This window comes from Desmodus rotundus, chromosome 3, assembly GCF_022682495.2.
Source record: "Desmodus rotundus isolate HL8 chromosome 3, HLdesRot8A.1, whole genome shotgun sequence".
In the NCBI taxonomy this organism is placed as follows: Eukaryota; Metazoa; Chordata; class Mammalia; order Chiroptera; family Phyllostomidae; genus Desmodus; species Desmodus rotundus.
The window spans coordinates 85134124-85149147 of NC_071389.1; positions in this window are offsets into that span (position 1 = coordinate 85134124).

Below are 15024 nucleotides of genomic sequence, written 5' to 3' on the forward strand. Positions count from 1 at the left end.
CTGGTAGGGCTCCATGGATTGAGTGCTGGCCTGTGAACCGAAAGGTCACCAGTTTGATTCCCTGTCAGGGCACATGCCTGGGTTGCAAGCCAGGACCCCAGAAGGGGGCGTGCGAAAGGTGATTGATGTTTCTCTCACACATTGATGTTTCTCTCTTTCTCCTTCCTTTCCCCTCTCTCTGAAAATAAATAAATAAAATCTTTTTTAAAAAAATAGGGAACTGCGGCTCCCGGATGTCAAGAAATGTATTGACGATCACATAGAACTGGTATAAAGGACGGTTCTAATTCTGGTCTATATGTCTGATAATCTTTCAACCTCACCACCAAAGAGATTTTCTTCTAAAGCCTTTCATTCTTACTTAGTGAATGAACACACCCTAAAGAAGGTGAGTTCATCTAAAACACAAACACAAAGCTTGCAAAGAAGAAAAATCATTGAAAAGTAATGAAACCCCTCTTTAAAGATTCTGATAGTATAGTTTCTTTGCCTTTGTAAAATATTCCATTCTGGTTTGAATTGTGCACAACTCACGTGTACCTGTCACTGCTATTTGTCCTGTGTGTTCCAAGTTCATTTTGTGTGATCCTCCTTGTCATTGGTAATTGGGAACCATGGGTTCTTGTGTATTTCTGGATTTCTGGAAGTGAAGCACCTTTCAAATGTAGCAAGACTTGCTATGCAGATTGAGGCGTGTAAAACAGTATTGATGAGTTTACAAAACAGGGGCCTTGTTTCTGAGGCAGCCCACATTTTTGCACGTAGTAATGTTGAAAAGTACTCCCCTTCCGCCCCATGCACAGCAAGCAGCTCCCTCATGCTTGATATCGCCTGTCAGTGAAGGACAAGAAGTGGAACCTTGACCCTGAATTCTAAGCCCTCTAGGCCAATATTTTCCTAGCGGTTTCCCCTACTGCTTCTGGTTCTGTGCTCTCTTGCTACTTGGCATCAAACTCTGAAAAATGAAGCACTGAGCAGCGATGTGGGCAGAAAGTAAAAGGAAAATGATCAAGTGCAAGGCAGAAAAATCAAGAAATAAAAATCGTAAGGGGTGTAAAATGAAAATGTTCCTTGCTAACTGTTGAGAGCAGTACCCTCCCTCCAGTAAGAGATGCAAGTCACAGAAATTTGAGAAAATCGTCATACCAAAGTCACTTCGCACATTTATTGGGCACCACATGCAAGGTTCCCCAGCCAAAGGTCTAGGCACTGGATCACTCCACTTCTCTGTTAAAATCCATTACTCTCCATTGTGCAACTCACTCAGATAAATCTGACTTTCAGAACTGAGCCCCAGAATTTACAAACTAAAATGAAGGCAAAACTAGGAAAAAACAACTGAAGTTATTCAAAGGAACTTCCAAAATAAAAATTCCCGTCTAATAAGGACATTTAGGCTTTCAAGAATAGCAGCTCTTGCCTTTACTGCCTTTCAAAATAGTGTGCATCGTACAGGAGGCGCTGTGAACAGCGAGGCTATCCTGGATTGCAAAAAAGAGAATCACTGCCAAGGAGAGGGGGAAAGAGCATTTCAGCACTTCAAAAGCCGAAAAAACAAGCCCCTCCCTCTTCCATCTCTAAATGTTCTTAGTAAAATAAAGTTGGAATTGGGGTTAAATAAAGCCATCCAAGTTCCTGCCCCTATTTGGTTTGTGCCACAAATAATCCATTTGCTGCCTATAGGACCTTATCTGAAGCTTATGTCTTAAGTTATCTGCATGGGGATAAGAAAATCAAAAGAAATTTAAGCTACATGCTTAAGCTACTGGGGTTATGTAGAAAGTTGGACTCTGTTTCTGCAAAATAGCTACAGGAAAAAAAAATAAAGCAGCTACAGGTAATTTTCTAAGGGAAAATTTCCCTTTGAAAGAACTAAAAGGAAAAAGAACACCAATACTTGGAAAATAATGAAGCACAAGAAAGGGCATCATGAGTGGGCACAGGATCCCACTTCAGTCACCCGGGGAATAACACCTGGCAGAGAAATTTGCCCAGGCATTCCTGGGTCCCATTTGAATGAATCTCATTATTTTGATCATTACCTTAGGGAATTGTGATACAGGTTTATCCTCAAATAAAATTATTCTCAACTTGCTTTAATTAAAAAAAATATTGGCAGAGGGAAAGTCATTAATCAAACAGAAAGCAACATGACAAAGGAACTTTAAAATACTTGGTAATTATTGACTTACTTTATGGTTCCTTCCTCAGATGCCAATACCCACCTTTAAATATGTTCCCTTTCCCTAAGTAGTATAGATGGTAGGTACAAAATAGACTGGGGGAGGTTAAGTATACTATAGGAAATGGAGAAGCTAAATAACGTACATGTACAACCCATGGACTAAGGTGGGGGCGGGGCAGAATGCTAGTGGGAGGGGAATACAGGGCAGGGGGGAATAAAGGGGAGAGGAAAAAATGGGACAACTGTAATAGCATAATCAACAAACTACACTTAAGAAAAATATTCCCTTTCCCTTTCTCTTCTTATCCATGTAGTTAAGGAGAATGTGCCCCATTTCACTCTCCATAACTCAGGCAACAAATAGCCAGTCTCTGTCCCAGTCTAAGTTTCTGCCAATATCTCAGCTGTATAGGTATGAAGCAGGAGTCTTCAATCAGTTGACTTAGCAGAGTAGCACCACCAACAGTCTCGTAACCAAAAGCAAACATTTTGACAGTAAGAAATTTTCTGCAACGTATCAAACAAATAGCGTACACATGTCACCACCACCACCACCTTAATCTTAAACTGTCAGAAGCTACTAGCAAGATTTCTACTTCAGAGAAATACACATATAAATTATAAAAAGAATGGCTCATTTGGAGTTGCTGATTTAGGAAACAAAAATGAAATATAGATCCTCAACTGGCATGGGTAATGCAGAATTTTTTCTAATCACCTACCTCTGCCCCCAATAAAAAATAAGTGAAGATGGTATAATATTATACTGCTAATATTCACTGAGCACTTATATGCCAAGCTGTGCATGGATTATCTCATTTTGGCCTCACAGCAATTATTGTTCCCATTTTACAGATGATCAGCTGAGGCTTAAACTGTCTAACAAGAGGCAGCACCAAGCTACTCACCCAGACAGTCTTCCTACAGAACCCATACTCTTAACCCTGGCCTCCTTGTAGAAGAGTGGGGACAGAGCACATGATAGGAGTCAGGAGACTGACCCAGCCTCAAGTCTGACTTCTGGTAGCTGCCACTAGCTCATTCTAAGATACTGAGTAACATAGAGGAAGATCTGAAAAAGTCCGGCCAAACTATGCTCTACTGCTATTTTCTACTCTGGCTTTCCAGAACCACATGTTTGACTTCCCTGAGTATTAGGGATTGCTGGGGAAGGAAATTAGGCAATCTTTGCAAACAAGTGTTAAAAAGGAGGAAGGGCTGTGGCAGAGGTTGACAACCTATCAAAAAGTGAAGTCAAGGTTATGGCTCTTTCCATGGGCTCAGGGACAGGGGTGGAGGTGGGAGAAGGGCCCTGGGGGGTTCCCCAACTCTCTGAACAAGACAGTAGTGACAGACCTCTGTGCTGCACAAACTGAAGCTTCTGTGAAGTGCACACCCTCACACATCATGGAGAAATTGCACCTACACAGTTCCATTTATTTGGCAACCGATGTGTGCAAAGTTCTGCACTAAACATGATACACCTCAGCTTTGTCTTCCAAGAGCTTATGGTCTGAGGAGATAGAGGACAAATAATCATGAAAAAATGGTTCCAAAATATACATTAGGAAATAAAAACAAGGAAGAGCTACCATGAAAAGCACAGGGGTAATGAGAAACAAGCAATGGAGATGGGTGAAGATAGACCCAGAACTGGCACAGTGTGAGCGCAGCAATGACAGGACCCCTGGGGTAGAGTGGCCCTTTGGCCTTTGTCACACACATGTTTGAGAGATGAGGCACCAGGGCCACCTCTATTTCTATGGTTTCCACTCTCCCAGGGGGATTTCAGCCTTCTTCTACCCAGAGCAAGTCCTTCAGTAGCAAGTGCTCAGTAAGTACCTGGCTGAATCAATTAATAAGGGGGAGGGGCCTTATATTGGTGCATTTATTCAAAATGTTTCATTTATTTAGAAAGTCCTGTGGTGGTTTCAAAATATGTGCACACATTCTTTGATACTCTTGTCTATCAAAGTGTGCTAAATACAGTGTGACTGCATTTAGTCAGTTCTAATTAATACACTGTGACCAATCGGCTGTAACAGTGGTTTACCTGCAATTAGGACATACGACACATAGCAGTTCCCATGCTCTCTCTCGCAAATCACTCTCCCTGCGAAAAACCAGCTGCCCTGTCATGAGGATACTCAAACAGGCATTTGGAGAAACTCACATGGGGTGAGTGGCTAAGGCCTGCTGCCAACAGCCATGTGAGGGAGCCAGCTTGGAAGAAGAGCCTCTAGCCCCAGTCAAGACTACAGATGACTGGGTGATATTGTGACTGCAACCCCATGAGAGAACTGCCCAGCTGAGCTGCTCCTGAATTCCTGAGCCACAAAAACTATAAGACAGTAAATATTTGCTGTCTTAAGCCATAAAGTTGTGGGTCTTTTTTATGCAGGAGTAAATACCTCATACAGGCCTTTACTCTATTACTTGCAAGACTCTGGAGAGAAAACGTAAGATGTTCTGTCCCTGCCCTCATGGAGCTCAGTCTTTGAGGCAGCACAGACAAAAAACAGTTAATATAGAGTGACACATGCTCTAATAGAGGGAATGAGATTCCAACGAGGGGGAGCTTCAGAGGAGCACAGAAAAGGGTCATCTAGTCCAGTCCAGGAGGTCATAGCTAAGTGATTACTGAGTTTGGGATTTAAAGGATAAGCAGGAAATATCCATGTGTCTTAGTCTGCTAGGGCTGCCATAACACAGTCCCATGGGCTGGATGGCTGAAACTGCAGACAGGCATTCCCTCACTGTGCTGGAGGCTGGAAGTCTAAAATCAAGGTGAGGCTGTGAGGGAAGGATCTGTTGTAGGCCTCATTCTTTGGCTTACAGATGGCCATATTTTCTAGGTGTGTCTTCACCCCATCTTCTCTCTATTCATATCTGTGTCCAAATTTCCCCCTTTTATAAAAACACTAATCATATTGGGTTAGGGCTCACCATAATGACTTCACTTTAATTGGACTACCCTATAGAGACCCTACCTCCAAATAAAGTCCCACTCTGAGGTACTGAATGTTAGGGCTTCAACATACAAATGGGGGGAGGAGGTCACAATTCAGCCCCTAACACCAGGTGGAAGCATATTGGTAGAGGAGAGAATGGATCAGGCAGACAGATCAGTGTGTATTAAAGACTAAATAGGCAAGATATAGCATTTTAAGTTGCAGAATTATGAGTGTGAAGCAAGAGAATACACCATAAACAGGGGCGGGGCCACACAGGGTCTATAAGCCACGTTAAAGCATTACAATTTTATCCCCAGAGCAGTTGCAACCACTGGGAAGTTTTAAGGAGGGGAGTCACATCATCCACTTTAGAAAATCCACTTTAGCTGTCTGGATTGGTAGGAGTAAGAATTCACAAAGAGAAGACTCATAGAAGGCTATTACAAGAAGCCAGCAGCAGATGATGGCCGCATGAATGAAGATGGCAATAGCAATTGGATGGAGAAAAGTAAAAGATTCCAGTAATTACAGAACACACAACAACAGAACTTGTTGAAGGAATAGCTGTTGTGGGGAGAAAAGAGGGGAGAATCAAGAACACTATCATCAAGGCCCCTGGTTGAGCAAGTGGCACATTTCACAGACAGAATGTGAGAAGAGGGTTTGGGGTAAAGAGGACAAGTTTGGTGTGGGGCCTACTGAGTCTGAGGTGACTGTGAGCCACACAAACTAGGTGGGCATATGTTCCACACTTCAGAAGAAAGAGCCAGTCTGGAGACAGACTTGGGAGCCCTTTAGGTCAAGCTGTTAATTGACACCCGGAGAATGAATGAGATCCCTGAGAATGAGAGTGCTTTGGAACAAGACAATATATCTTTGGAGAGCACCGATACCAAAAAGACAAATAAAGCATTTCCAGAGAGATGGGAGGGAAATCAGGAAATCAAGAGCATAGATTCATTCAAAAGATGGCAGTCAGCAGCACATTATTCTAAAGGGCACATAATGAGAACTGAGATGTGCCCCTTGAATATAACAACAAGGTCTCTGTTGATGATCTTGGTAAGTACATCGGCCTCAGGGATGCTCATCTGAGGTCTACAATGTAATCTTAATAGTTTTAAATACATTATAAAAATGTTTTTCTTCATGAATAGGTGAGGGAGAGCTACTTTGCCACTGGAGTCACCCCAAAATTTCCCTTTCTAAGGAGATAACCCCTCATTGCATTGGCAGAATGACCCAAAGTCCAACAGAGAGCTCACTGAGCCTGAGGTAGCACTAGGTTAGAGGAGCCTAGAATCCAAGGCATCGATGTGCTTCAGAACACAGCAACTAAATTCAATGTTCCCCTAAGACAAAAGTAACAAATTCTTTTTTATTTTCAGGGAAATGTGGAGGAGAGGACTTAATTTCTAGTGTTATCCCAGGTACAGGCAGGACCAGATCCAAAAGGGCCCTGGTCAGTTTTTTTTCCCTGGACAGCATAGACTCCCTACCTAAGTTTGAAATTAGCTAATAACCTATACTCTTACTTAGCCTCCTCAAGTCTGCATTCCCTCACTAGGAAAATAAAGATGAAAACAGAATTCAGCACAAAGACTGAGTGAGGATTAAAAGAGAGTACTTAACACATAGAAAGGGCTCAGTGAAATATATTTATTATAATAAATAATAACATCATGCTATGAATGACTATTGGGAATATTATGAGTACTAGATCCCAAGTACCTTAAGAAACTTCTGAGTCAGTGGGTCTTTCTAACCCTCCCCATCACCCTGCACCTCCATCCCCTGCCCCACCCTCAACACTGCTCTCAGAGAGCAGGGACTCAAGCCTCATAGCTCCCATCACACACGTAGTGTCTAGGGTGCCTCACACATGCAGGAAGTCAATCGTGCTTGTGGAATGAATTAATCAATTCCAAGTGTATCTACCAAAATGTACTGATGAGAACAGAGAAACGCTGCTTCCAGGAATGGCAAAGTCATCTACGAGGAGCCCAGGAAAAGCTTAGTCTGAAGAGGAAGAGATCTGAGGTTGGCACCACATTCTGGACGACAGGCATGGAGGTCCACTCTTCAATGAGGTTCAGATAATGAGCAAAGCAGCAGAGCAGCCTGATGGAACAGCAGGAAGAAGAGATAACAGCAGTGTGGGTTTTGTTGGCTTCTGCCCTTACAGGGGAACTCCCTTTGTAGGCAACAGAACCAAGAGGGTAGTTACACACAATGCATTATCTCTTGGTAAGTGCTGAGGCCTACACATTTCTATCACACTGTGAATCAGGAGGTAGAAGTGGCAAGGGTTCTGGTGACCAGTGATGATTTGGGAACATGAAAAACAACCAACCAACCAACATAATCCAGCAAAACCCAACAAATTATATGACATTTCAAACCCGGCAGGAGACAAAACACAGGACCCCCTCCCCAAAAGAGGAAGTGATATATTCACCCACCCTAGGCAAACAATGAGGCCAACACTTTGAAAGGAGAAAAGAAAATCAAGTACAGATGGACAGCAGAAATTCCCTAAAAGAACATGGAGGGTTGTATCTGCAGTTAGCAGCATCCCATCCCTTTCCTCAAAAACACCTCTCTCTCTCTTTCTCTCATCTAAGTTCTGGAATGATCGTAAAGAAAGTCTCCTGTTCAGAAACAAAACCATGAGAAAGAAAACTTGAAGTCCACAGGGAAAAGAATAAAAGGAAAGGGGGAAGGAATGTCTTGAGTGGATAAGCAGAAAGATTGTCTGGAAGACTGAAGCTATTCCGTGTATGCCTGGAGTTGACAATAAAGATGTAATCTTCCATGTAATGATGCTTTGCAGTAATAGGACCTCTTAATCCCAGTTATCTCAAAGAAGCATAAACAGTAATTAGGTGTTCCTGATGCCTCTAGGGGAATTCCATGTTCATCCTTCATTTAACTGAGAAACTGAGGTACAGAGAAGCAGAAGGATATCGCCTAAGGATGACAGTGTGAGTCAGCAGCCTGACCAGGAAGCCGGGTCTGTGACTGTCACTTCCTGGTTTCCTCTATAAATATTAGAGTAAGTTCCTTTCAGAGAGGCAGCTTTCCAGGAGGGAAGTGGAGGTTCGGGTCATTCTGGGGCGGGGCAGGTACCTGACACCAGGCACACAGGTCAGCAGATACTGAAATTGCTTCTGAGATGGGGCTTTCCCTTTCCTTCACCCGCCTTACTCAGCCTAGAAAATCAATGTACCCGATGCCCCGACTTCCTGCTTCTTCACTGGGTATCCTCCTCGCTCACACTCTAAAGCGGTGGCTGCACAAATTAGCAGCACTCTGGCCCGGGCACTCCAGAGCCAACTTGTGCCCCAGTGTATGCTAGAAGCTTCCTACTGATGTGTGCTGTGATTGTAAAATGTTGGCACGTGCTTCACCAAAGAATTTTGTCCTTAATGGCCACCAGAAAGTTTGTTTGGCGATCTGTCCCTCTAAAGCCAAAAAAGGAAAAGAAAAGAAAAGGCTGTGGACTGCTTATTATAAGCTTCCAAAGCTCAATGGAGGCTTAACCAACTTCAAAGCAAGTACACACACACTAAACCCCCAACTGCTTGAAGACTTTCCACTTTTTAATGCACTGGAGCTGATTCTGGAGCAAAGGGCAACAGCGATTATTCTAGAAGTTATGTCATAGATGGTGTAACATTACCTTCTGCCCACTGGCATCTTATCAGCCATGTGTGCTGGCTCTATTTTGAGACCCATCTGAGCCTGCTACCTGGGACATGGATAGTGTTAAATCAACGGATGGTTGACAAGGGTTTAACCTGCCTCATCTGGTCAAGAACAACAGCCAGAGCAAATGGTCTCTCGGCAGCTGAATGTGGTTTGAAATACTGCATTTTCTTCCACATGAAATTTAGAGGCATGGTGCAAACTGCAACTGTAACCCAAATCAACCAACGGGGTGGGGGGGGGGAACATAGACACACATTTTTATTTCAATTTCTTGGTTATTCAGACAAGAGGACAAACAGTATTGAAAACTGAGCTCTTTCCATGAGGCAGGGCTGAGGTCAGGAGTCCCAGGCAGGCAGGCAGGTGTGTCAGGCCCCAGGTGAGGAAAGGCTGTCGTCTGGCCCTATGTATGGGAGACCCTGGCTTCTCTTCTTGCCTCTGGCAGGCAGCCAGCACTCTGGGCCTAACCTTGCACTGTATTTTCAGCTACTTGCACAAAGTATGCAGCCTCTCAGTCTCACTGAGGGGTGAGAGCTGCTTTGAGAGGCAGAGTCTGGTCTTCCCACTGTCCTGTTCCCCACCTCTCCCCCCACAGGCTTTCTGCACCCCCTCCCTCCCCACTGACCCCAACCTTGCCGCCACCACCACCACAGGCCCAGGGCCAGCAGCTACCTGACAGCTGGCACATGCTCTCAGCTGTGCTGTCTCACTGCTTCCTAGGACCCAGACACCACTGTTTCTCTGGCCTTGTTGAGACACTCCCCTTCTTCCCAACTCCCAAATGTAAGTGGCTTCCTCCTACTTCTGCACCAAAGGAGTGATGATGATTTATGCAGTGCATGAAAGATATTATGTCAGCCTGTGCTACTGCCTATATTTGGTTTGGGTCTTCCTCATAAAAGAAGGGGAAGAGCTTATTTCTGGCAGACAGTCCTATTGAATTTTAAGTAGAGGTGGTCAGAAAGGCTTACTCTTCATCCCTCTCAATGAGAGGTACATTGATGAAAACGGCCAGTCCTCAGCTATGATGGCAAAATGGCTTAGGGTCCTGAAATGAGTTTAGGAGGCGAAGAGAGTGAGTTCCATGTCAAAGCACTCGAGAGGCTAGGGGAGAAGTCACATCAAGATGTCCCAGTTTTTTAGCCACTGTGTGGTAAGTAGTGGGATCGTTCAGTTTCCACGTGTCATTACTGACTTAATAGCTATTGTGTGCAATATCCTTTTAATTAACTTCTACTAGACAAATAACAAATAAATAATCCCCCTTTCTAAAAGCTAGGACTCATTTGCCTCAAAAATAATTTCCCCCTTCTTTAAGGTAGTAAGACCTGAGTAAGTCTTTCGAAATCTCCCCTTTTTTGATGACTATCTCTAGAAGTGAAATGTTAGAAAGGCCAGAGTAATTAGGTTAAGTCACGACTAGCCAGTGCCATCTGTGCATAAAATGTGCAGATGATCTTGCTAACAGTTAAGCCACTTACTAACCTACTATTCACTGGGAAGTGATGAAGGAAAAAGTGACTAATGATGGATGGTCTGAGGAAACAGCTGCCATTATTTTGGTTCAGCTTATAGCACTTCTTGCCTCTCTAAAGATAAGAATAGGCAGGTGCTTTAGGCATTAAACCTAAGGGCTAGAAAGGAGGCCCCACAAGAATTTAAACTCCTGTCTGAGGTGGAGTCATCTGTACTGGCTAAGGGATTGGAGTCGCAGCCCTAGGTTTAGCTTCTACTTCTGCCAGCTGCATGCCTTAGATAAATTACTTAGCCTCTTTAAGTGTCAAATTCCTCATCTGTAAAATGGAAGAATAATAGTGTCCACCTTGTAGGGTTGTTGCAAAGATTAGCATAACGTGCCAGATGCAGAGTAAGGGCTTAGTAAGTGGCAAATAATTATTGGCGAATAAGTGAAATGAAGAGGATTTGTTAATAAACAAGACTCTCCCAACTAATCCCACCTCCAGTTATGATTTGGGAGCTTGGTGTATCATCCTCCACGCTGGATCTGCTCAGCAATGATGCCATCTGCTTGTTTGCTGTAATAATTCGAGACTTACATCCCCCCAAAACAACAAGATACCCTGCTGAAGGGAGAGTGCATGAAAAGCAAGGAGAGAAATGTAGAGACTACAAATTTATTGTATTAGCTTTCTGAGACACTCTGAACAACATTTAAATTTCTGACAAGTATCACCTAATTTTAAGTTTCCATTACTGTAAAAAGTTCCTGCAAAGATGTATATCCTGGGTATTTCAGGTCTGATAGTGTTCATAGATGGCGAAACTTTTCTTGGCTTTGGACACTAGAATGTAAAGAAGTGGCAAAGAAGGTATGCCTTCTTTAGCCAAATAGTAAAATAAATCAGACGAGTGCACTGAATTATTCCTGGCACCAAGAGATTGTGTCATATACTATTGTATGTAAGTAAACAAAAAAATTGTGTTACTCGGAATAAGGCTAGAGAGAGAATTTGCTTTACCAGATTGATGAAGAAGAGCCTCTCAGCTAGACAGCTGGTTCTCCTGTTTGGCCCTCCTCCATACAGAAGATGGTACAGTTGGCCCTTGAACAATGTGGGGGTTTAGGGTGCCAACCCTCTGTGTAGTTGAAAATCCATGTATAACTTTTGAGTCCCCAAACTTAACTGATAGCCTACTGTTGACCAAAAGCCTTATGTTAGGTTACTGACAACATAAGCAGTCAATTAACACGTTTTGTATTTTAAGAAAATCATAGGTAAGAAAAGATACATATATAGTACTGTACATACTTACTGAAAAAAATCCATGTATAAGTGGACCCACACAGTTCAAACCCACCAACTGTAGTCCTGCTTTCAGTATTCATTGATTTAAAAGACACTTAAGAACAAAGTGATAGCATACATTTTGAAAAACTTTTAAGCGGATTTTTAGTTCATCAATTGACTAACACCTCCATTTGGAGAGAGTACATCTCCATGCCAGTCATTTTATTATTCAGTCTATGGAAAGTGTTTGATACTCTGCCCCCTTGCATTAACTTGGTGTCCCTGAGGGGTATTCAGCTGCCAACGGGGAATCGCTGAAACATGACATGAAAACAGGAAGAGATGCCGAACACATCCTTAAAGTGTTTTCTGTACGTATGCAAGGTGAGACACAACTACTTTCCCCTAAACACCTGTGCACATGAAGTTAGTCTCATCTTGAAATCAGTCTCATTTTTATGTGCTTGGAAATCCCACCCATGTTACAGTTTTCCAGCTCTCTACAAAACAAGAAGCGTTGCCAATAAAATATTTACTGAATGATAATGATCTTGCTTATAACTTCTGTGGTGTCTATTCCTTTAATTAACCGCGTTCATTGTGTTGTCTTTATGATATTTTGATAGTTTCCAGATGCAGGTATAACATACGAATGGGGGAAAACCCAAAATTACTCCAGATAGGACCAGAACTGTAGCTACCACATGTGTTTTAAATATATTACCCATACAATTAAGAATACAGTATTATAAACCAGCTCTATAAATCTTATAATAAAAACAGTGACACACCAACTCTTCTTAGCCACAAAGAGGCCCTTAATAATACTGTAGATTCCATGATAGTGTGGCTTTGGGATTGACTTCATACTCCATAAGAAGAATGTTAGCTGGCTGAAATAAATCCTAGCACGTCCCCTTTCACATACCTACAATGAAGGGCAAAATATCTTCTTGCAAGGCAGAAGCAGCTCAGCATGTGCCTGGTTCCAGTATTCCTGGAAATCCTTCAGATTTTTACTGCCACTTAAAAGTGCTAGGAAAATTTAATTTTCAGACAGGGCTTCAGGCACACAAGTGAGATCCTTTGCCTTCCACTTCAGACCTAAACAAATCAGGAGCGTGAAGAAAGGTCTGTGTTGATGTGAAGTGAGTTTGTAAATTATAAGGCGCTGGCCTATGCAAATGTCAGCAATTAAAATGACTGATTATGCTTCTTCTAACCTCGACTCAACAGTTAGGAAAAAGAACTTTCTGAAACTTCCAACAAGAAGGTATTCCAACATGATGAAGAGCTTTTCTTCCTGAGGTGGTGGGGAGGGAAGTAACAAGTTTTTCTGTTACATAGATAAAAGTTTAACTTTGGAAATTTTTGAAGATACACAAAAATAGAGATAATAGTATGAATTCACACATACCTACCTCCTTGTTTCAGGATGTGGCATCGTATTTCATTGATTGTCATTTCTTTCCTTCCCTCCAACAAAAAAAAGCTGGATTATTTTCATACCAGACATCACATAAATTCAGTGCAAATATTTCACTATATATGTCTGAGACACGGAACTCCTTTTTTAAAATAGCACAATGACAAATCGACTCATACTTAAACCAGTAACAATAATTCCTTAATATTCTCTAATATATAGTCAATGTTCAAATTTCCCCAAATGTCCCATATTTATTTTTTATCAAATATATCTTCAACTTTTAATAATAGTGGCTGTTTTTAAGGAACTCACACTGCTGAAATCCCCTTGCAGTTCCTCTTAGAAATATTTCTGTAAGTGCTTAGTCATGGGACATTTTATCACAGATTTAACAACCACTCTAGGCCTTTATTGAGGTGGGCCCACACGCAGTACAACTGGAGAAACAGACCCCACTAAGGCTACTTCTCACCGTCTCTAACTGTAAGGCAGCACCTTATGGTGCAAAAACCCGGGAGTCAGGAACCCCTGGTTCCGACCTTAATTGTGTCACTATATTAACTGTGTAACCCTGAGCACACCCATGTTCTTCTCTGTGTCTCAGTTTCCAGGCCTGTAACCTCTGAATTTCTTTCTGGCTCCTAAGGTTCAATATGTTCAATTGTACATTACATTTCAAAAACTGTATCTACATGATGTCATTTGCAAAAATAAGAGTATGTCTGTTATAGAAGAGAGCAGGGATCTGAAATCATAAAAGCAGTTAAATCCTGAACTCTAGTTCCCTTGGATAAGTCATGAACATTTCTAAATCTGTCATACTGTATTACAATTATTTATCTTACTTATCCATCTCTCCTATAGATGTAACTTCTAGAGTGATATTTTCTTATATTCATTTTTCTCTTATCAAAGCCTAGTGTCCTGCCTGGAACCTGGTAGAGACTTGATACGTGCATGTTATATAAACCAGTGGATGGATAAGCAAGCTGAGGTGAAACAAGCTAATATATGAAAATGCACCTTTTATATTATGTATTAAAAAAATTAAATGTTATTATTTGTTATTTTAGATATTCCAAGTAGAATATTTTTTTCACTTATAAAAATCCAACCTTGCCTCTGACCTTTGGTAAGGGACAAATAATAGGCATGTTTTTCTTTCCCATGCTAAATTTCATCTCTTTTTGGAAATTTTTATATGCTTCTTTCTTTCTCTTTTTCTTTTTAATTAAAATATACTTCTACATACTCACCATCTAATTTTCCATGATAAACATTTATGGGAATTTGTTCTGAGTAACTAGTTAGTAGCTTAGTGCCAGTCTAATTTAAATAAGGCTTTAACTTCTACAAAAAAGAAATAATGCAAGAGGTAGTATACAGCAACTGTATCTATCAGATACATCAATCTTCTAAGGACCTAAATATTCACTGGAACTAATTCCCTAAAGATGACCCTGATTTAGTTTCTACTATAGCTGAATGTGAACAGCTCTACCATTGAATATTTCCTCCAGGGTCTCTCCCCTACCCCAGGACCAGCCTCCCCTGCCAACTTTCCATCCCGCCAGCGCCTGCCTCTTTTGGTAATGATGCTAAATTTGGTATATCACTTAATGACTCCTGATTACACTTGGGTACCATTTTGAAGGGTGAACATTTCCCTTTACTGTGTTCAAATCTGGCACAACCCTCTGAGTAGCATTTCCTGAAAGGATACTAGTCCTAAGCAATAATGCTCACAAAAAAATGGTGAGCGGACAAACACATTTAGGAAAGTTTGCTTATTTTAACCTCTTTTTTGGTGATTCAAAAACACCTCAGCACACAGAAGATTCTCAAAGGCCTTGCAAAAAGCTCTATATTGCATTTTTGGTTGTAGAACCAAAAAAAACCAAACTTGTTTAACTCAGCATTTCTCAAACTTCCTTATTTTATGTACCACTAAGAAAGAAAAACGCTACCAATTAAGCTAGGACTCAATGCTAAGAT